Raw genomic sequence first — 18,753 nt, forward strand, 5'->3', positions numbered from 1 at the left:
ACCCCATTGTGGTTTAATTGTTAGTTGAGAAAAATGTTTAGACTGAATAATCCTTGAAATGTCCTTGTGCTGCGTTAAACAATATGATGTATTTTTGTAATGAGAAGCACTTGTAGATATTTTATCTTTAAATTAAACTGTATGTGTATGTTTTCCAAACATAAAATGCTGCTTAGAATAATCTATTCTATTTTTCAATGTAAATGTGCCTGAACTGCATTCCTATAGAGATTAGAAATGTATATATGCAAGAGTTGTTCTATATGTGACTTGACATTATTAAAAAAGGAAAAAAAAAAACTCATTGAGTGTTGCTTGAGTAATTATGCAGAATTGTCAATAGGACAATGAAGTAGACAAAAGCTGTGAGCAGTAGCTGCAGCAGTAGTTGTTTGCATTATATTGTTTGTTGCACCGAATAGTTACAACACTAATCTTGTGTATATTATATTTGTTCTGTTCACTGTGAACAAACTTTAAATCCCTTTGGCCAGGGTCACCTCATAGATGCAGTGTTATGTCTAGCCACACTACCACAGACTCATTGGTCACATGCCATTGTTTGTCAGTAGGGTTTTTGGAAAATAGCTTGAAAGCAGAAGTAAGTGATCAGGCCCCTGAGTAATGCTCTATGACATCACTACTATACTACTGTGGTGTACACAGTGGTTTTGGCTTGGTTCTTCATTTAATGAGCTTACTCATTAAATACAATCCTGTTGCATGATACCATACCATGAAGTTATACGAAGTTACAGGAAAGGGCTGACTGGCTCTTGCATTGTGGTTAATTGGATCCTTCATCTAATGAATAACATAGAAAAAAATGACATAAAATTAAAAGAGTCAAAACAAAGGGAAGAAAATGGAAGAATTGGTGTGTTCCAGCCCACTGATGTGCTTCATCAGTTGAGCTGAAGTACATTATAAACTCAAGGCTGCTCTCTGTGAGTTCATCCCCTCTTCCTTCTATGTCTGAAAGGAGATGCACAGATATTTTATATTTCATACGCAGATCTGTCACCTTGACGCAAGGTCAAACTGAGCTCATGACATGGAAGTCTTTTATACATGCATGAAGTACCAGTCTACAAAAAAAAAAAATCATTCCTAGAGGGATGAAAAAAAAAAAAAAAACTTTTACACAAAAAGCCTTTTATGGAACCAAGAGGAAATGCCATTCAGATCCAGTTTTCCACCCCACAGCAATTACACGCTACTCAATGATGTTATTGCACACAGTGATGTGATTTTTTTTTAATCGGGGGTGTTTCATTTGCCAGCTTCTTCAGTGGTAATTAGTTGGGAAATGAGAGACATTTCATTGTTCTTGGCATGCTAATTGCTTTCTAGCTTTGGAAATTATTTAATAGATGAGCACCAAACTTTTTGTTCTGAAGGTAAAAGGAGGCGGGTGTCACAATTGCCTTGTGCATAAATTTCCTCAAGAAATGGATGTTCTCACTACAGGATTTTTTTTAGTATTCCAAATATATCTACAGGCTGTGACTAATGGGTGGTCAAACATTGAACCTTATCAGGCAATGTGTGAGAACTAATTCAAAAATAGCGCTTTGAGCTCTTCTTTGGCACGGTTGGGCGTGGGCAGTAACCAGGAGCAATGGCAACAAGTGTGTGCTGATTTAGAGACCACGATATGTGTGTGAAATGTGAGATGAATGAAAGAAAGCTGTGAAACATTATTGACTGATAAAAAGTGTATTTGAGAGCTATAATGGATATAGCTTATAAGCCTATGTTACTGAAAAAAGCATACTTCACACATGTATTTGAACACTATGAGTGCTTAATGTGTCAGACTTCAGCATGATCAAGCAATGGCATGTAAAGTTGTTCAAAAATCATGTTGTGTGAGTATACTGGTTGTCACTGTGCATGGTCACTGACTAAGAGCCATAACCAGCAGTTTAGATACATGTACAGGGCATATATTGTATACATATAGACCATATACCAACATGCCTTATAAATGCACCCAATGCATGGTTTATGAGTGAATGCTGACTGTACGTATTTGGTGGTCATAGCTGGCACAGATTCGGTCCAAGGGTTGTATGAACAGTACACAATCATCTACTGACCAATAGGTGCATGAAATTTTAATGAAATCATCCGCTGGTGGAGTTACAGTGTGTGAGACAGGAAGACAGGGAAAAACCATGAAAGAGAGAAAGGCAGAAAGAAGAAAGAAAGGACAGTACCAAAGTAATATGTTTTCATTTATTTGCCATTCTTTTAAAGAAAATGTTATTGGAATTCACTGCTGAACAAAGGAACCAGGGGAAGGAAATAAGCAGCACACAACCAGCAACTGGCCTCCTACACCTTCACAGTAATGGTAAAGTGGGTTTATTAAGTCCACTCCGATTCAATTCTGTGTGACTCTCTATGCCACCATAAATACAATAGCTTGATAATATACCTTTCTGGTTTGTTCCATACCAAATCCTGAAATAGAGGCTTATTCAAAGTAAAGGTGAAATTATTTATATTCAGATATTATTGGGGGAATAAAAAACAATAAGAGGTTGCAGACAGATGATAACTGTGCAAATGCTTCCTAGCTTCCCAGTTGCTCTATAGTTGTTTAAAGAGGGTCTAAGTTTAAATATGTACTTCTTGGAAACTGACACGTGTAATTAAAATGACATTGTTAAATCTGCATGGAATATTATGCTATTTATAAGTATTTCAAAAAGTAGGTTGTTGTGCCAACCAATCACCCCTCCGCACATACATGCACATGTGCGCACACGCACACAGGGGCACACACACACACACACACACACACACACACACACACACACACACACACACACACACACATACATACACACACACATATGTACACACACAAGCACACACACAGATAAATAAGCCCTTAATATATGCTGTTCAAGAACAGTCTTCTTCATCATGGTTATTTGGGTACAATATCTCTCCAATATTATCTTATATCTATGAAAACACTTAAAATAGTCTTTGCTGAAGTATTTGTTACACTTACAGTATCTTTTTAACGAGTGAACTCTATAGCGGTTAATAAACTATGACATTCCATCATAGACTATCCACTTCGACTCCCCTGAGGCTTCTCCTCTGGTCACATGACCGCAGCAAAGAAAACGTAGTCTCTGCGTTTAAAATCTCCCTCATCAGGTAATTTGATATGCAAGGCTTCTCTCTGAAACTTGTCCAGTTTGATTCCTGGCTGCGAAGCTCTTGTCCCCACGGCTCTGTCTCATCAGGAAGCCACAATGAGTGGAGCGGTGAGGACATTAATGAATAGCTTTTACTGTTGGCGAAGGTCGTCTTCATTTTGCAACTCGCATGAAAAACAGTCAATTTATTTATTTATTTACATATTGTTGACTGAAACTTGGCTGACGTAATCACAGATTGAAAAGCTTATGGTGAAGCCGGTAGCTTTGCTGTTAATTAGAAATAATGGAGCCTGCATGCTTTGTTGAGATTTGTTCATGTTCTTTTTTTTTTTTTAAATAATGACATCCAGACCCGTTTTTTGGGGATTGTGAACACATTTTTGGGTCAGTAATGAATGTCAGCACCTCAGTATTACTGAGGGCCTTGGAATTCATTGCTTGCCTTCATTTCTTGGCACTGGGTAACTTTTTGTGTATGTTGTTGTTAATTTATTAATTTGATGGTAAAAATATGGTCCCTGCTTTGAATGAGCAGTAAACAATAAGCTTTGGCAAGCTTTGGGACTTCAGTGTCTTAAAACTGCCACATAGAATAGAAATCTATTTTTTGAATTGATTTATTGTCATTTTTTCTTCTTTCTTCTTACTTTGTCATTTATGGATTTTTGAGGTGAAGATGTTGTAATAGAAATTAAAAGGAGCTCACCTTTCAAAATGTTACAGCTGAAAATAAGGCAGCAATACTGAAGTGAAAGCACAGCTTATACGTAACGTGCCTGCCCTCCCAAAGTAAGCCATGTATGCATCTGTGTTACACCAGCAAACCTCTGCCTCCTTAAACAATCTCTCAGATCTGGGCCACTGTGGCCTATAGCAGCCCCTCATATTTTCAAGATGATTTCATCAGTGGTTAGTTTGCCAAGGATACTGTTTCTTAGACGCTAAAAATGGTCCGCATTTCAAATACCTCTGCCCCTCCTTTTGGCAGTGAAAACCCAACAGGAATGTACTGCAGGAGTGGCAGATCTTTTCTGGGGAATGTTACTGTCAGTGTCCACAGCTGTTTCGGCCAGTGTTTGTGTTTGCACGAAGGATCCCAAGGCCAGCGCTGCTGGTCTGATCACGCCACTGGACCTGCAGCTTCGGCGGCATTGTTAGCTCTCCGAAACGGCCAACGCTCTGGTTGGTGTTATTGCTGCAACTTAATAGCGAATTGAATGGTTGGTTAGGCTGAAATATTGCCTTTGGATTTCCATCCAGCGCATCGGCCAAGCGGTTCCATTTTCCACAGACTTAGGGTCTTCTGTCTGTCTGTCTGGACGCCTTTATAATTGAGTAGGCGTAATTACAGAGTGAAGGGTTTGCTGACCTAAGCCAGATTTATCCTCCTTTTGGGCAATGGTAAACTGTGGTAGCCTGGCTAAAGTTGTGTTAAACACAGTGGCGGATTTAGGTATGGGTGACATGGGCAGCCGCCCAGGGCGGCATCTTGCCGGGGGCGGCACAGAGCACCCGTGCAAAAAAAATTTGGAATGGTGATATTTGCGCGATCGGTTTTCTATCGCTTATTTGCACGTCACATCAATGATATCATGTCACTTTGTGGGTCAATTAACCTTGTCGGAGTGGGCGCCCTGATTCTAGTTTGTGAGCTAGACAGGCTACTGCCTAGGAAGGTCTCCCACTCAGAAGTATGAGATGGGGAGGGGGGGTGGGCAGGGGTAGATCTATCCATAATAGCGCTATAATATAAAACCTATAATAGCGCACCTCTTACTTTGTACAGTACTAATGCAATTAGTAAAATCAGTCAAACTATGAAATGCTACCAAATAAACCACAATTCATTCATAATACTGTGAGTATATAGTTTCACAGACATATTGTTGCATTTTTTTTCTGGTTTGTGCAAAATCGTTAATGATATAAAACCAGTCTGCACACCACCAAGGTGAATTGGTTTAGTCTTGACTCTTGGTTGACACTGTTGGGGGATGGGTAATGTATTGATGCTCGAGTGCCAAATCAACACAAATGGATAAGAAAAGGTCTAAGCCATCAGGTGCCCAGTTTAGGAAAAAGGAGAAAGAACAAGAGGAGAAACACGCAAAAGATAAAGGTATGCAGCTATGTCATCTCTTTATGAGTATAATATTATGCATGTAATGAAACAGGCTAGTATAACACTTATGTTTGTTAGCCTATGTTACTATGTTGCTTGCTATACTATTACACATAGGGTGACAATATTCCATTTTCTGTCCAACTAGCTTACATAACATTGGATATAATTTCACACAGTTTCATTATGATAATGTGTGTAGCCTGCAACCAAACGAATACAACCTAGCTAGCACATTATTGATTTGGTTAACCTTCATTGATGTGATAGGATTTGTGCAATTTAATTTATTTGTGTGTTTTTTGTTTGTCTTTGTTACTTCTTTTTGATATTTATGAGTCTTATTTTTGTGTATATATAGTTTTACATGTTATGATTATTCATTTGTGTTGTTCCAAATGTCTGAATAAAAATTACAGTTAGTGCAGAAAAGTGCTTTTTTTTTTTTTTTGGTGGAGGTAGCGCTGAAGAGGGGGGTTTGCCCAGGGCGCCATACAAGCTAGAACCACCACTGGTTAAGCAACAGCATTTTTTGAATCAGCATTGGGTGTCCGGATACCATAGGTTTATTTTTATGCTGGTCCTGATGGTGCAACAAATGGTTCAGTTGATCTAATTTGAGTCTGACAATATCTAGGGGTAAAATGATTTACAGAACACATTCTGTCATGTACATTTTCAGCTGGAGTTTGCCATTTAGTGTTCAAGATTAACACCCCTGTGTTAAAGGAAATCTCAAACAGGTTAGTTAGTGGTAGAGGGACGAGAGGGTCAAAGACCCCTGGGATGGGAAGAGATCTTATCCCAACTTGTCACCAGCCCTCCCCAGTTCCTGAGGGCACCAGCAGCACTCCTCCCTCACACTGCTGCAGATCCAGTGAGAGAAAATTGCTCTGAGCTCCTTTACAGAAGAGCCCTGCTAAGACATAGCTTGTTTTGCTGAAGAGATTTCTGGGTAAAAACAATATCTGTATACATCGGATCAGAGTACTGATTACAACAATCATTATGTCCATCTCAACCTTATCATTTTTGTTATTAATCATTTTGTGCTTTGTGCTCTCTCTCTCTTTCTCTCTCTCCCAGCTTTTCTCATATCATGCTGTTTGAGAGCTGTGGCCTCAACACAACCATTGATAACTATAAAAGATCAAAATTACTGAGGCGTGCAGCAATTTTCTGTATAAATAACTAGTGGTTTGGCTCTGGGGAGGGTATCATCTGTAGGTACTTATTTTGTAAATACCCCTAAATAAAATGTCTGTTGCTGAGCAAAAGCTATTTTAGTATAGAGAAATGGGAGCCAAATAGTCTGTAAATGAAACTTTCACTAACTTATTAGTTAATTATTGCATTATTTATTCAGGCCCAATAACTGAATCCTTATCAACCTTATCAGTATGAACTCAGCACCATGAATACTGTACAATACAACATAATACTTCAAAGAGCCAGGACTGGCTACTATGACTAACCTACTTTCCACTGATGGGTTATTTATAGCCGTCAACTGGTTAGTTAAAGTACTGTCACTGAAAATAGGGAACTCAATAGTCTTGCAAACATCATAATTTAAATTGGAGAGAAAAACAGAGAACAAATTACATTGTTTGCCATTCAAAACATATTTTATGGTAATAAAATATTTTTAAATGCAACTAACTGCAGCATTTTCTAGACAATTGAAGATGTAGTGGAGATGATGAATTGTGACCATAGGTTTTCCTCAATGCAGCCCATGTAATTATCTGTAATTGTATTGTGTCTGAGTGAGTGATTGAGTGTGCACCTTGAGGTACAGTAAGGTTGAGTGACTGACCCCCTAAAAGCCACAATCAGCTGCGCCACGTCATTTTGAGAAGCTAGTTGGAAAGTAATCTGCCAATGTCGTTTAAGGACAAGAGAGCTGTTCCTTTTTCACTGTTCATTTCTATATTCTGCTGTTTTTGTCCCCTCATCGTAAATTGCAATGCATTGCATCAAGTTTGCCATCTGAATGCCCACAAGCTGGCTGCAGTTAATCAGAAATGTTTGCTGGAAGCTGAAAACTAGGGAGGTGTTTCTCAGTGAATGACATCTTTGCAGAAAAGCAATCTGGAAGTAAGACCAAGACGCTTGTCCTTTTTGTCCGTCTCACTCTCTGTTGTCTAAAGCTCACGTGACATCAGGGAAAAGACGCTCCTGGGGCCTGTCATGGGGCCAGCCAGCCTGTCCCATGGGGCCTGTCATCACTGCTGTATTTCATCTATAGATGGTAAGAACAGCAGTCTCCAAGCCCCACAATTCATGCCTGACAGCCATACACCCATGCACTGATGTCTTTACCTTTTTTCACCATGGATTGCCATGAATTACCAGTGTTGCAAGGAGGGCTTGCAACACTAGTAATTCATCGAATTAATTCTCAAATAATAAACCCATATTTGATGAACTTTCCAATGATACAGATTGCCAGTGGATGTGTTTAGAATCAACCACAGATTCTCTGAACATTATTTGCCTGCATTTGATTTGCTTTAGATAAATGATACAGGTTAACCCATGCAAAATTATCTGAAAACCAGATTTTTGTTGTTCATAAAAGGTAAAAATTTTGCTTTTTTAAAGGCACTGTAAGGTAGGTTTGTCAGTTTTAGAATCTGAAGCAAAGTTAATGTCAAATGATAATTCATTCTTACCTGCTATTGGTAAAAAGTGCAATAAGGCTATCATATGAAACTACACAAGTGTATACTACACTCATTATTTGTGCTAGTGGAAAAGAAAGATCATATGTTAGTCATGTTGTTGCTCAGACTTCAAAGTTCAAACATTCTGCTACTGCTAACATTCACCATATTACCCTGCCATTCAGGCTATTATATCCTGGAGCTGTCTGTGACCTCACTGATCCAGTGATCCACTGATCATGTCACAGTGTATTTGAAATATCATTCAGGTCTACCGCTGAAGCTCAAAAATTGCACCTAAGAATGGAAGGATTGCAAGAGGATGAGAAAACTCTTTTCTGCGTTGTTCTGGCTATGGTGTAGTCCCTCATAGATTTACCATATCGTCATGCTCTAATGTGCAAGATCCACCAATGTAGGGAATTTTGTACTACCTCACAAGGAGCTTTTTCAACAGAGCTTTTTTAGTGTTTCATATCAACCAACCATGACCTACACTTCTCACTTCACTCTTGGTGTGGATGGGTTTAATGCTCACTGAAAGACGTCACTCTACCATTTACTGGTTAATGTCATGGCAACTGCCTGATTGTTTTTTATGTTGTGTGTGTGTGTGTGTGACTGCAAAGAAAACAAAATAAACAGGCTTAATCATTTTTCTCTTCATGATTAAATTCCTGTATTATCATGAGAATACATTTTTCACAAGCATAATTACACCTTCAGGCTCTCTCATGCCAAAATTTAAAAGTAATCCTTTCCACGGCCAAACTGTATGAGCTATTTATCAATCCAGAATTGATTGTTCTGTAGAACCAGGTAAGCTCTGCCATCATCAGACCCTCACAAATCATTTACTTGGCTGTAATTTCTGAAAATGCACCAAGCCTCTAATTTCCCAGTTCTCCAATCACAGAGCATTTATCCACAGGTGACACAGATACTTTGGGGATGGGCTCTGCCTCTGAATGATACCATGTGTATTGCAAGACAGGAAACAATAATAACTGCTAAGAATAGTAGTGGTGAACATATTGACTTGTGTTTTTTTCAGTGGAGCAGCCCCTTTAATACATCTCAGGCTCTCTTTTGTCTGGAAATTATGGATGAGGGTGAAAGGAGGCTGCAGAAAGATGGCATTTGTTTTGTGACATACAGGCATACAGTAGGCCAAAGAGTTCCAATTTATAGCTTTTTCAGCTGCTCTCAGTACCATCTCAGCCAAGGAAAAGAAAGGCTTTGTGCCGGGCTGCCCACCACACACACGCACACACACACGCGCACACACACACACACACACACGCACACACACACACACACACACACACACACACACGCACACTCACTCACTCAAGTCTGGCCACGATCGAGCTGACTGGCAAAGTCCATCAAAGGGCTCTTTATATGGCAAAGAGGAAAACAAACAATCTGTTGAAAGTGAGATGCTGAGCATATATTGCTGTTTTTCGGCAAGATTTCCAAGGGATTTCCAAGCACCAGTCTCATATGTTCTTTTAGAAACATACTTTATATTTCAAATCCAATGCACATGGAGGCCTGAATTGACTAGCACTAGCTTCACGTATTTACTGTTCGTTACTTTAAGTACACAAAGCAGACTGTTCAAATCAAACAATATATGCTATGATTTTCAAATCATTGACTGGAATCAGTATTTAAACCATATGCCAGCGCCCAGCCTTACTGAGCTATGGCAGTCTCTTTGTTTTATACATTTTGTGTGCAGCCATTGAAAAAGATCATAGCACAAATTATGTAGCGCTAATGTGAGTTACTTGCAGTGTCATGTTTCTAACTCTTTCTAATGCTGGAAATCAGCAGAGCCATCAAAGCTAATTTTGTCAAATATATCTCCTTACAAATCTGTGACAGCAGCACAGACAGGAACGCTAAATATAGATCTAACATTGCACAGTCACAGAATGTTATTCATTTTAGAGCTGTCCATGCTTTGTGAATGACATCACAGAGGAGACTGCTCTTCAAAGAAGCCGCACCCATGTGGGGGGACGATTTCTGCCACGACCAGCAGAAAATATACCCTGGAAGCTTCGCCAGCTAGGAATCGTCTGACAACTCAGCAGACAGAGTCATGGCACAGGCCTTCCTGCCATGATGCCTCAGAGGTAACAGGACCGCTTGTCATTAACGGGAACCATGAGCCTATGGCAGGGCCTCTCATCATTAAAAGGAACCATGGGCCCACCAAGTCATGCACGTACATGGCTAGTATGATGCAATGTTGGCACACAGCTGTGCCAGTAAAGGTCAGGCAGTCTGTACATGAGTCTCAGTGAGCTCCAGGTGCAGAAGCAAACTTGTTTTTGTAACCGTGTGGGGAAGGTGACAGGCGCAATACAAACCCTTCCTGAGCTTTCCCCACCAGTCCTCAGTTTTAAAATTCAGAGGAATGGTGCAAATGTGGTGTGGAGCAACGTCTTCTCAGTAGTTCTTCTCAGTAACATCTCTGACTTTCCCTAAAAATGAAGGGTGTGAGGAGGAAGGGGTGAGGTTTTTGAGTGCAGAGGGCAGCCGGCTCTGTGAACACAAAGGAGAGAGGGAGAGAATGAAAGAGCTTATCCTGGCTACTGTTCCCACAGGATGTCACTAACAAACTCCCATCCTGCTTTAGGTCAAAGCAAGTCATGAGATACCCCATGTGGAGCTGAAATACACCGCTCCCTGGATGGGATGCTGGGCCATCATTACAGGTAATCTCCAAATGCACATGCTAGCATAATCAGACGTCTTGATGGAAAACAAAATCATGTCTTTGGAAGGAAGGAGCAATGGGACAACATCAGAAAACCTGTGCAAACCCTGAAAGAACATGCGTGGTGCTGACGGCAACAACCACCTTAGCGCACACACCGTCACCCGGTCGCTTCCTTGCATAACCTCTCATGTGACACTGCGAGTACAATGTGTGAGGTTCTGAGGACACCTCATCAATTTTTTTTAAGCAAGGCATGCTGTGAAGTGCATTTCTTAAAACCACTTTTGTGTAGTATACAAAGCCTCCTTCAAGCATGTTGAAAAAGCTAGCCTATGTAGTTTAACAGCATGGGGTGGTCAGATAAATGGTCCTGTGACTTGGTTCCTCAGTTGCTGTGATTAAGGCTGCCTAACTGCAGGAGCAGGTGCGTCTCTTGCATAGCTGATTATGTAAGGCTCAGACGGAGTGCTCAGCCAAGACGCTGACGAAAATGTTGTTCGCGGGATAAAGGAGATGTATGAGCTTGCATTTTTATTGGTAATGATATCTGCCGGTAACAGCCAATATGCTTCATAAGGTAATTCCAGGGCGATGCAGAGGAAGTGCATGTTATTTTCATGCTATTTATGACCTTGTTTGCGGTTGGCTGCATGCAGTACATAGAGTGCTGTTTTAATGGCTGTACCAGGGACAGACGCCCACACCTAACACTGAAAATACACCTCCTGTTAAGTCATCCTCTTTACAGTAAGTTACATTGAAAGTTTACCTTCAGAGCCTGTGTTTCAGGCAGTTGTATGCCCATCAATAACAGAAAGACAATCAAGTCTGCAGCAACCAAGACAAACAATGCTTGCACTTGTCATTCAGGAACCTATTTGCCCAGAGTTGAACCCACCACTGAGATATTGCAGAAGCGTTAGAAGAGATTTTGTGCGTGTGTGTGTGTATCTGTCATGGCACGTACACATGCTTTTGTGTTTATTTTGACTAACAGTTGTCCCATCTTGTGTCAGGGCTCCGCCCCCCTAGCTGTGGTGTTTTTGTTTTTCCCTGTCCATGTGCTTTTTGTTTTTCCTTGTGTTCCAGCCCCGCCCCGCTCCCCGCCTGGTCCCCGCCCACCTGATTGCCCCATTACCTTCACCTGCCTACCTGCTCACCTGCATCCCATCTCCTCATCAGCCCAGCCCTATTTCTACCCTGCTTGTTCCTGTCTTGTTTGCCAGTTCGTTGCAGTGTGTTTCGTACCTGTTTCGTTCCCGCAGTTTTTTTGGATGTCTGATTTCTCCGTGTTTGACTCTGCCTGCCCTTCGTCTTTGTTTTTTGCCTGCCGTTTTGTCCCGTTGCCTGATCGTTTGCCTGCCCGGTTCCTGACCCTGCCTGCTTCTGTTACCGACCCTGCTTTTGTCCACGGACTGCCTTCCGGTTTTCGACCCTGCCTGCTTTTGTTGCGCAACTTGCCTGCCGTCATTAATAAACCCGCCTGGAACCTGAAGCTCTCTTGGTCTGCGACTGAGTCCTTGCCTGAGCCCTTACATCTTGACTGTTATGTAAAGGCATCACTGAAGTGCACTGTGATGTGCGTATAACACTGCTCTCTGTTTCTGGTAAACGGTTTACACTCCCGACAGAATACACGCTTCAGTTGCTAGGATATTACCTGAATTCTGAGATTACGGTGAGCCATATGTGGTTATTTTTCTGTGTTTTTCGATAGTATGCAGAGTGTCCTGTAATTGAACCTTAATTATCTAACTATCCAAGGGGCTACTTACCTGCAAATGATATATTAAATAACATAATGTAGCCTTTAAATTAGGAAACAGGATGAGCTGCTTTTCTGCCAAGACCTAAAAGGCTCTGACAGCTCATCTAATTTGACTGAAATGTGCCAAAGCACAGAGCTGCCTAATCCCAGGACAGGTGTGATGCCACCCTCGGAGGCGATGACACTTGCGATCCACCTGTCCTGTGACTCACAGTCACGGTGCATGGGGGTTGGAACAGGATGTCGTGTGACCTCTGAACCATAGCCTGTTCAGTCTGTCTCTTCAGTGGGAACACAAACACACATTGTGGCCAAGACATACCAGAGCTGAAGAGGACACGTACGACTGATGAAAATATACCATGTGTAATGGCATAGATTTTTCATGCAGAAATGCAGCAGCACCTTGACACATGCCAGCTGAAAGCAAACATATCAAAAGGTAAATCTACAATGCAGAATATATTTATGTTTCGGTAATTGTCAGCCACAGCCAGGTGTTACAGCAAGTAATGCTTTGTGATAGCTTTGTACTCCTTAAACAGCAAATTCTTGTGATAAATCCAATGGTAACGGTACAAATAAACTTTTTTGTTGTTGCTATGAGACTCTGCACTCATCTGATTAAGCCTTCTTTGGCTGTGCTTTGTTATTTATAGGCTGAGCGAGGGTAAAGCTGAATGTGAAAGAGGAGGCTTTGCCTTTATTACATTAGAATGCTTATTTGGAATGTGAGGAACAATGGGAGAATACTCAGATGCCTTCAGGGGAGTGGACTCACAAGCTCCAAGGGTATTTTCACTGTCACGGCATTTGAAGTTTCTGCGCTCACTTCTGTACATCCACGGGACATTGCTTTCCAGAGCAGAGTGCCCACGAGGCCTTCAGGTTGGACCGCGTCCCTCCGAGGCAGCTGGCTCAATACTTCACCCACCTCCAGTCTCGCCCTGTTCTTTCACGCGCTGTACCCAGCCCCAGCTCCGACACTTCGACACTTTCACCCTGTACTGTCACGTTCCCAGTCCCGGCCTCCGTCTCCACCCCACCCCTCCTGGCTCCTCCCCACCTTGTCCTGGCTCCTCCCAACTCTGTCCTGACTCTTCTCCGCTCTGTCCTGGTGACCTCATTCATCTGCTCCGCAGATCCCTGGTGGTTTGTCATCCACACTGCCATCCAAAATTAGACCACTGCAGGTGGAGAGGCATGGAGTCATGCGAACATTTGCTCGGGACAGAATAAAAAACAAACATCTTGTTGGCTTGCTTTATGTTTCATTATTCACACGGGCAAAGGTAAAACAAACACCTGTACACTCAACTGAGGTGCTTAAGTAGAATAGTTTCAGTTACCGTGCAGTAGTATAAATTGACAGGACTGCCTTGGATAACAGCAGACAATGTAAATGACAAAAGCAGACTAATATGAGGAATATAATGTATTAAACACATTATCTTTCTGTCTGTGCTACTAGACTATTTATAATTTGGCATTATTATATTATTTGTTGACATAAATAATATTTAAATCTAACAGTTTAGGACTTGAGCGTTAAGGACTTGACTAAATTGGAGAAATGGTTGTAATTGACCTTGAACACTCTAGTCATTTTCTCTCTTTCTCTCTTTTTCTTTCTCTCTTTCTCTCTCTTTCACTTATTTGAAGATTTCCATTTTATGACCAAAACTGCACAGTGGTTGAAGGTTTAAGACAGAAAAAAGGAGAATTGATGATAGTTTGTAAATGTTTTCCTGGCAAAGCAAAAAAAAAGAAAAGATACCATGGTCTTTGCTTCTCATTCAGAAAATATGAAAAGAACCATGTCTTTATATGGAAAAATGAAAAAGTTGATGTAGAATGAGTTGCATGGAGAAATAATGAAAATGCTGAGTAAAACACAAGCCATGCATCTCAAAAAGATTCCATTTACCTCTACCAAACCTAACAGCACACAATACATTGAGTGCAAGGCACATCGCAGTTTGAATAAAATGCATTTTTCCAAAAGCTATGAAAATGAATGCAAAATTTCTTAGGATACAATTGGACAATGCCCAAGATGAGTCACACACCCAGGCACATAAAAATGACTCCTCAATCAATCTGCACACAAAAAACTATGCTGTAGACGAAGCTAAAATAGTGATTCTATTATCCTACTCAGCTATAATGTAGCTTTATCTGCAAAGAAAACAACCATACTATTAAAACACATACTATTATTGTTCCTATCAAATTGTTCAATTAGGTATTTTCAGCATTAAAACAGTCTTCATTTCTATTTTGCGTTTTTCTATTGAGACATGTATCTCAATATGATCTGCAGGCGCTGGTGAATACAGTTCCCAAGAAAGGTATTTTTGAACTGGTAAACATGACAACGCTTTAATGCTTTTTTATTTGTGTTCTGGGGTTAAGTGCAGTTCTTTCAAAGAAAACTGAAAGGCAACTGAAAAATATCCTTTTTTGACAGTCTGTAAAGAAGGTGTTTAAATGGAAAGGTTTAATGGAAATGAATAACAATTAAGTCAACATGATTTATGCCCATTAATGCAACAGTTCAGTACTGTTTAGTATTAATTATATTGTCTTCATTTCACCCCTTTTGGTCAAGCCTACCCAAAACTTGTTGACAAACATTGGTTTGCAGATGTTTATTACAGTTCCAATACTGGTAAGAACATTGAGGTCTCTTTGGCTTGTAAAAGTAAAGGACCTGCTGACTTGGCCTCCCTTTTGCTGATGTTACCTGCATCTGGAAGAAAAAACAGCACAAAATATGTTCCAGAACATGGCCCTCTATAAAACACTTCTCAGGTGTCCGAGAGAAAGAATCATAACAGTCCATCTCATTAATTAATATGTTATGATTCAATTTCAGGCTCAGCGTCCAAGAAGATAACCATTTAAAAAGTGGTAATCTGAGGCCATAAACATATCATCCTGTAAGATTCCCAGTTAACATGTGCAGATAGGCTTACTGTCATGGTGACAGCCAGACTCATTTTTCAAGGGTCACGTCCCCCTCTTTCAGTGGTGCCAGTGTCATCTGAGCCATGTTCTCCCGTGCCAGGACTCGTCCCCCCGGCCTTGCACCCGGACGCTCATGTTACCTTCGGGAATATTTGTCTGACTTGCGGCATTCCGACAGGTGACCCGATATGGTCAGCGCACAGGAGACTGAGCGGTGGAGAATCCAGTCAGACTCTCTGGCAGTAAGTAATCACACCGCAGGCATGGGTGAGCGGAAAGCACGCGGGGGAGAGTCGCTGTGATTCACAGTTATTTAATGAGGATGCTTCAGCAGGTGGCGGGGGGAGGCAGAACGTATTTCAGGGGTGAGATACCCACAGTATAAGCACCCAATGATCAGGCCAAGGAGCAGGTCCAAGAGGCTGTCCCTGGAGATCACACGCTCACTGCTCTCCATGAGATGTTTCGTAATGATATTTTATTATCACTATCACTGACACACAAATAGCAAGCAGGCTAGTACAACTCACATTACAACACAATGATGATATTTTGAAAGCCCCGTGGCTTAACCCCAACACTCAGAAAAAAGGTTTTTAATTTAAGACACTGAAAAACGTACAGCCAAAATATAAATCAACAAATATTGACAAAAACAGCAACCTTAAATGGTGAATTTGTCATTTATATAAATGTAACTAATGAAAACCTGTGGTACTGAATTAAGAATATATTTTCAGATAAGGTCACATGCTGCTGAACTGAACTGTTTTCCCTGAGTCTTCCATATTTTTTTTACAGTCTGTGGAGAGGTTATTTATCTTCTTCTTCCAGGTGTTTGACCCATCTTTGGAGAGGCACCTTTGTAATGTTTCACATTACATTTTTTTGTTTTTTTGTAATATCTTTTAAACACTTAATTTATGAACACAACAGGCTTAAAAATGATCCATTGCTGATCCAGTTTTCTCCTTTATTAACTTCTGCCATGTAACTTCAATGCACTCTGCCATGTTTTGATTCTTACAATTGTTTCTCGGGTTTGATGTGATTGCAAGGCAAACTATGGCCTTTCTGACATAGATTTAGGAATGGTGACAAATACCGTGTTTTTTAATTTGGTGACTCAATTCATATAGCATTCATATTAATTTATTATAATTCAAGCATCTGTAAGGACTTCACAAAAAGTTGCAGCTGCCCTCATATCCACTATGACATATTATTTCATATTGTGGTTCTGACACAAATGTGCCATGTTTTTTTTCCAGTGCCTTTTCGTTACCAAGAAAGATTTAAAAACATCTCTCTTGTTTTATGTGTTAAGGGCTCTAAGGGTCCATTAAAGTCACCACAACACATCCAAAATGGATGATGACCGTATTTCATGTCATACCATTGGATAACCTGTGACACCTTGGCACCTGACATTTCAGCAACTGACACTGTAGCTGTAGAATCAAGCATGGCACTGTGATATGCCCTTAAACATTTAATTACTGTCTCAGATTATTTTAAGCAAGACTATGCCAGTTTATGACACCAGGCCTCTTGGTAAGTCATTGCAAAGTAGAATTTCAGAATGGCATTAAGAAGAAAGAAAGAAACTCTGACTAAACACTGATTTATTGCACTGCTTTTGTGAAACTGGGATGTGTCACAGCAAAATACGGCCAAACCCTGTGGGCACAACCATGACCACCCCACAGGGGACAAAACTGAGCTAGAATTGTGTCCATGGTGGATTTACAATTATGAGCTCAGAGAAAAGAAATGATTCCATTAAGACATTATGCTCGAGATCCCCACTCCAGCACTAAACACAAAATAAACAATTTAGAATAGGAATGAGCTGGGTAATATAACAGCCATGTTTGACACAGTCATTACATTGGCTCTGGTACCCAGCTGTATGTTTTCTGCTTTTACTAATAACGTTACTACTGATAGCACTACCATTTTTGTCATGAAGGTAAACTCAGCTGATAAATCCTCCAAGGTCAATGGGTTCTTTGACAGTTCTGCAGCAACCCAATATCAGTGGGTCATTCCATACGTTGCCCTCCACTGTATAGCACCTATGCACAGCAGTAACATATAGTGATTTGAACAACATTCCACAACATATATAGGAACAAAATATATGTTTTGCTCTTTCTTTAATACACAGAACGGCAGACCTGAAAATCCCCAGCAACAATTGTCACTGACATGCAGGCAGTACAAAATGGGTCTCTGCTACCACCTACTGGTTGTCAGTATGTAATTGTTGCTTCAAATTCTATTAATCGTATGGGACCATATTTTAATTAATATATGTTTTAATCTTTTTCTCAAATGTGCATTCCAGCATTGTGAGCTCTTGCGCAAACGTTTGCAAAACTACTTCAGTAGTTTTAAATGTATCTTTGGTTTGGTCCTAAACACCATTTCCTTTAAAACACTAAACACATGTTTCCTGCAGTAACTAGTAGATGCAGCTAATATTATAAATGCAATCACAAGATAAAATGGAAACAAGCTCTTAATGAATCTATTTGTTTATGTTAGAACAGCTGGGCAATAACATACTTGCTGTGTTGTTTAATTTGCCAGTGGAATTTGACAATTTAGAAGAAATATTGATGTTACTTCTAAACTTCTCTACTTCTACAACAGAATGTAAGTGAGTTAATTATATTTCATTTATATTTCCTAACTGGAATTAAATATTCAAAATATTCCAAATGTCCAATATTTTCTAAGAGTTGTTTGGTATATTTGTCAGGATAAATGTTTTTTCCCTTAACATAAGTTATCATAACATATTTCCCAGCATTTATATTATTACATATATTTACAACTAATCAGTGTATAATAATTATCGGCTTACTATTATTTCTGCAACAAAACCTGTGCATAAAGACACTGATTGACGGTATATATACTTTCCTTTTCTACTGAATTTTAAAGCCAACTGTAGTAATTTTGGGAAAATATTGAAAAATGTTGATTCTCAATGTGATCTAACAGCCAATTACTTTTTTAAACTCAAGACAAATTTCATCAATCAGAAAGTGTAAATTGAAGGGCGCCCCCTTGTGGACAGAGACAAAACAGCTTTGCTTGGGAAATCATAGACACCAAAGAGATGAGGTCATCTATTTCCCACAGTATTCTACATTATTTTGTTTAAAAATTCTTTAAATTGCACAGATGTTCAGCTAGTGCTCAATATAAATGTAAAATGGTTGCTTCTTAGATGTTATTCCTGCTAAAATAATGATTTATGTTCAGGAACTGGAGATGTCATCCAAGTGGTT

Source organism: Megalops cyprinoides, chromosome 1, assembly GCF_013368585.1.
Source record: "Megalops cyprinoides isolate fMegCyp1 chromosome 1, fMegCyp1.pri, whole genome shotgun sequence".
NCBI lineage: Eukaryota > Metazoa > Chordata > Actinopteri > Elopiformes > Megalopidae > Megalops > Megalops cyprinoides.